Below are 5,769 nucleotides of genomic sequence, written 5' to 3' on the forward strand. Positions count from 1 at the left end.
ATACGTGGCACCTGAGTGACCAGGGTGGTGCTCTCCGCAGAGCCTATCCCCAACTGCGGCCAGGCAGCAGGCACTGAAAGGCATAATTCTCAAGTAGGCTTTGCCTCGTTACCCCCTTTTCAGTTGGGGGGAAACAAATCTGGTTCCTCTTCCCCACTATCCTCCCCTGACACGCTAAACGGAGTGGCTGTGGGGACGGACAAATCCAGAAGATCTAAGTGACCGGAAGACCGCACGGGGACCTTCACTCCAGAGGAAGGGGTGGGGATGTAATCTCCCCCCAGCTCAATTCGACCAGCATCATTTCTACCCCCGCTACCGGGTGGGAGGCTGATTCCGCCACCTGTTTTTCTACAGTATGCCTTTCCAGACAATGAGTTACCTCCTGCCATGGCCGCATAAACTTCTTTGCCCGTTTATCGTCATCGATAACCTGATGCCACAAGACATCCCCATAGAGCTGCCATTCATCTAAGACAAAGTACGGGCTGGAATGCTGAAAGAATTTGCATTCCCTACCACAGTCCAGCAGTTCTGGAACCACCTTCAAGATTCCCTTATCTAGGCCCCGCTTTTCCAAAAAGTGAATTAAGAGATTCAGGGCTACCCCTCCTTCCATGGTGCACTGCAACTCTGCATCCCACCACCGACAGTGCCCAGACATGGAGGATCCTGCATGCGCTTCCTGAAATTGCCCTCTGGACCATGCAGACCCCTTCTTGGTCAGTCTGGGCACTTCTGCCCCCTGCTATGCTCCATCAGTGCTCTGTGTCAGATGCGTGCTTCGCAAACACGCTAACTTTCAATCCTGGGTCCGTGTTTGGGCGCCACTTGCCGCTGCTTCCAGGGCTGGTCCTGGGATTTGGTCAGTTTGCTAGTCCAGACGCGTGGGGAGTGATGACAAGAACTCAATGTGAATGCACCAGGAAAACCCCACTTTATTGTTATAGTGTGACTCTATTTATAACCATATTAGTAAACTTGGCACAAGCTGATCAGTTAACAACCCCGTAACTACCCCTTACTCACAAAGGTGATGGGCTACACACGTTTTCATGCCTTAGGAACTATCTCTGCGGCACACCCGTGGTTACTTCCTTATCTCCAAACCAAGTTCCTCTGTGGTCGTTTACTTTGGGGCTCAAGGACACGGTGTCCACGCAGGTGGCACGCTAGTATTCTTCCATCTGTACATCTTGAGAGCCTCCTGCCCTGTCCTGCTCGTACAGCTGTTCGAGGGGCCCATGGCCCTCTTGGCTAGCAAGCCACCTGTCGACAGCCGTGGGGTGGGGGTGCCTCATTCCCGGCCCCCTTTCTCTTTTGCCCCACAGGACGATCTGCCTCATCCTGGTCTGCCTCCAGCTGCTCCTTGTTGTGCTGGGCTCTGCAGTGCTGTACGCCCAGCACTTCGATCAGGAGCTCTTCTATCAGCTCCTGCCTTGAGTGCTGCCCCGGGCAACGTACACTTCCCTGGCGTACTTTGCGAGCAGCACCCTGCATGTGGTCTATGATGGGCTGCTGCCCCTCTGACCGCCGTGCTCGGTAGCCCCTCCCAGCTCGGGGCTGCGCGGTGGGGCACAGGGAGAGGGCTCTGTCCCCATGGAAAGGGCCTCTCCTGCCTCCTGGGGTGCACAGGCACAGCTGTGGGGCAGTGCTGGCAGGCGGCTGAGTGCCACCGCTTTGGACTTCTCAGTGAGTTTCTACTGTTGTCGTGAATCGTTGTCAGCTGAACACCACCTCCTCCGACGACCTGGAGATGGTCATCACACTGGAGATCCGTGCCTGACACCAGGACGTGGCTGGATCTACGAGCGCTTTGCTGCCTGTCCCTCTTTCCCCATTTTCTGCCTTTTTGTCATCTGGTATTCTTTGGCTCTTTGTCACAGCCATTGCCTACAATTGTTACATCTAACATTATTCCTTGCAATCAGCCCATTGGTCGGTGTTAACACCAACTGGTTGTTGCTGGCTGTTAAGAAAGCTCTCAATAAATGGACATCTATTATTCCCCTGAGTTTGGATGACTCCATTGCAGTAGCGGCCCTTTGCTGACCATGGGAAGCACGACTCAGGAGATGGAAAGAGATTCAGCACTTCAAAATGCACTGAGTGGGATGAGACGTAGATGGGAAGAGAAACGAGATGAGCAGCACCCCTCTGCACACAGACTGCTGCTGTGTCTGCACAGATCTCTTCTGTCTAGTGTTTATCCATGAAGGCTGGAGCAAAGAAAAAGTGTCTCTGCTGGGGAGCTCTGGAGAGGCATAGAGATGGAAGACGGGAGAAATGAAAACTAAAAGCAGAAGCCCAAGGTCAAATGGTGCCAAACAGCATAACCCCAAGAACAGAAGGCTGAACACCTTTAGCAAAAACGTGAACCCAAGGCCCAAAGATTTAACCCTTTTACCAGAAAGTTGCACCCCAATGCCAAATGCTGCACCCCTTTCACAAAATCCTAACGCAGGACTGGGTGTGGCTGTGGCTTTAGACCCCTGCCAACATTTATAGGCAGAGCAGCTTCAGGGAAGGGAAGACAGCAGTGTGCAACGGATGTGAGGTGCAAAGGGTGAAAAAAAAGCTCTTCTTTGGTTCTCTGCTCTCTGACCTGGAAGTCTGGGATGGGGAGCGGAATAAACCCCCTCAATTCAGGAGGAAACAGAGTCCTGTGTTCCACCTGGACTGCCACAAGTCCATGGAGGCAGATGAGATTAATCCAAGAGTACTGGGGGAGCTGGTGGAGGTGAAAAGCCAAGCTCCTTTCCATCATCTGTCAGCCCTCCTGGTCAACTGGAGATGCACTTTGGCCACAACACCAGGCACCGCTATGGCCGTGGGGCAGAGCAGCTGGAAGTCAGCGTAGAGGAAGTGGATCTGGGGTTATCGGTTGACACTCAGCTGAACACGAGCCAGCAGTGTGCCCAGTGGCCAAGAGGACCAATGGCATCCTGGCCTGCATCAGAAATGGTGCTGCCAGCAGAGCAGGAAGTGATTGTCCCTCTGCACTTGGCTCTGGTGAGGCTGCAGCTCCAGTGCTGTGTTCAGCTCTGGGCCCTTTGCTGCAGGAAGGGTCCCGGGAAGACCTCACTGCTCTCTAACTCCTGAGGGAGGCTGTGGTGAGCTGGGGGTTGGTCTCTGTTCTCACCTAACAGTGAGAGGACAAGAGGGAATGGCCTCAAGTTGTACTAGGGGAGATTCAGCCTGGACGTTAGGAAGTATTAGTGCTCCAGCAGAGTGGTCGGGCTGCAATGGGCTGCACTGGCAGCGGTGGAGTCGCCGGCCCTGGAGGTGTTCAAGGAACAGTGAGACGTTGTGTTGAGGGACACAGACTGGAGAGAGCTATTGATGATCTCAGCCTTGGTCATCGTGTGATTCTGTGATTCTGGGTGGGGGACTGAGGGGGGACATTAGGTGGGGGACAAAGATCAGAATGGGGGAACAGAAAGGGTGGGACAGGGTTGGGGGGGAAAAGGGATCCTTAGGGTATGAATAGGGGGACTCAGTAGGGCGGAACAGGAGCCCCTGGTGGTCAGAATGGGGAGTTTCAGGGGGGAGGGAAGGGGGGAGGGGGAAGGGATTCTAGGAGTCAGAATGGGGGTCTGAGGGTTTGTCCTGGTGGGGCGAGGGGGGGTTAAATAGGATCAGAATGGGGGAACAGAAAGAGTGGGATGTGGTAAGGGGAGGAGGAAAGGACACCTACCCTGCCAGGAGTGTCTTATAGGTGATCAGAACTCGCTGACGTTGGCAAACTTTGAGTTTGGTCAAGATGTCGATGATGGCATCTTCATCCATGCCTGCAAGAAACAAATGGAAGCTAGTCAGGCTGCTTGCACAGGAATCAGAAGCGCTCTCTGCTCTTGTGCCACCTCAAGTCCCCTACACAGCCAGCTCTACACAGCCCCAGGACTACAGCTATGCACACAAAGCTGCCACAAAGGACCACACCACGACATGAAGGGCAGTTCTGTTTCCACTTTCCAGTGATTTTTAGGGCAGCTGTACAGCAGAGCATAGCAAGCAGCTACCTTCCCTCTAACAAACCACCAGAGCAGCTACTCCCAGCGCTGGGGAAATGTCCCGTGTCCTCGCCCTTCTCTTCCTGCAGCTCCAGCCGGGGTCAACCCCCCGGGGCCCTGGCAGCGGAACGGGCGCACGCCCCGGGGTGCTGCCATCCTAGACGCGCGTGGTGATGACGCAATGGTGGCGCGACCGCGGACGAAAAGGATCCCGCGCGGAGCGCCCGCCCCATTCGGCGGACCAACCACTGGGAGAGCAAAGGAGGGCGGGGCTGAGCGCGGGCTCTCCGCCAATGGCAGACGCGAACGCGGGGCCGCCGCGATGGCGCGACGGCAGACCCACGGCACTCCGCCGCCCCGTGCCTCGGGGACGCCGGCAGAAGCTTGGGGATGACCTCAGCTGCACATCAGTACAGATATTAAACATGATGGGCCCCAATGCCGACCCCTGGGGAATGAGAGAGGTGCTCAACTCCAATGATTTCTGATCAGGAAATGATCTCAGTGAAGCAGCAAAGTTTTTACTCATTACTGCAACAGTGGGTGGGCACCCCCCTTATGGCAGGGAGACACTGTGCGCATGATCAGTTGAATACTTCTCATTTTATATATATATATATGAATACTATATTATATATCTTTCTCCCATCACAGGTCAAGTGGCCAAGTACTCCAGGCATACAATCCATGCAACACAGTTAATAATTTGTCTTTCCATGTGAGAGGTACCACCAACCTCACGTTTTCAGGATGCATACAGGAGGGCAATATTTCTTGAAGCTGTTATGCCTGTTTCATCCTATGCCAAGCCTTCCTTACCCTGCTCCGTATTTTTCCTTCCCTTACTACTTAGAAAGGACATATTTAAAAATAAACCTGTAGTAAAATATCTAAAGTTACTGAGCCCCAATTCCTGATTTATGACCCCTAGTATGCTGTGTTAGCATGCATAAATTTAATTCTGTGTTTACATTTATTCTGCAGTTTTTCCCTTGCATATTCCTTTGCAAAAGCTCACATTGTTTGTGTTTGAACATGGTTGGTTCAAAGCGCTTTGTGTTGAGTTCTTATCCCAGTCCATGCCCTAGCCTCTGCTCTGTTCTGCTGCTCAGCATCCTTCTTGCAGCAGCTGTTCGGCAAGAAAGCTGTAAGTTCATTAAAGGCCTATGCCCTGGTATTAGAAGTTTCTACTGCTGTCACAGCGTTATCTCTGGATCAGTGTGTGTCCGTGGCAGGGGAACAGCAGGCCTACAGCCTGAAATAAAAAACAGAGGGTGGGCGGCTGTGTCAAAGGTTTACAGGCCCATTTGGACAGGTTCCGTGACTGATGGGGCAGGGGACCCACAGAACCACGCCCAGAGAAACGGGGAAAGGGATAAAGGGGGAAGGGTAGGGAGATGGGCCTAAAAGCAAAACAGTGGCAATGAGCAGAGGGAGAACACTGATTTACTAACTACGATGTCGGAATGCAAGATAACACAATAAAATACCATACGATTGGGGTTGAGGCTAATGAATCAAATAAAATGAGAGTGTCCAAAACCAAAGGCCTTACTCTAAAGCTGAAGGCAAGACAGCTAGGGAGCACGCACTGCTGAAACAAGCAGCAGAAAAAGAGCAGTCTTGTGACTTGCAAGCAGTTTTATCTTTCCCTCTGAATGGAAAACGGAAACGCAAAGCCCTCTAGGGTACGCAGTTCTTCTCTTGTTAGAACCAGGCACCCAGCAATGCAGCAGTCTGTGGTACCGGAGCACTG

The 5,769-nt window shown here is 52.9% G+C and overlaps 1 long non-coding RNA gene across 1 annotated transcript; it reads right to left on the reverse strand.

The window, feature by feature from the left end:
* Nucleotides 1-928: 928 nt before the first annotated feature.
* On the reverse strand, nucleotides 929-4,166 carry LOC122191265. The gene is made up of 3 exons (XR_006182336.1): nucleotides 4,023-4,166; nucleotides 3,698-3,791; nucleotides 929-2,254 (listed from the first exon to the last, which is right to left on the reverse strand). It is a non-coding gene; the product is annotated as an uncharacterized LOC122191265 (long non-coding RNA).
* Nucleotides 4,167-5,769: the final 1,603 nt, after the last annotated feature.

This window comes from Lagopus leucura, unplaced genomic scaffold (genome assembly GCF_019238085.1).
Source record: "Lagopus leucura isolate 7727_CA_CO unplaced genomic scaffold, USGS_WTPT01 35385-0_obj-0_obj, whole genome shotgun sequence".
NCBI classification, from domain to species: Eukaryota; Metazoa; Chordata; class Aves; order Galliformes; family Phasianidae; genus Lagopus; species Lagopus leucura.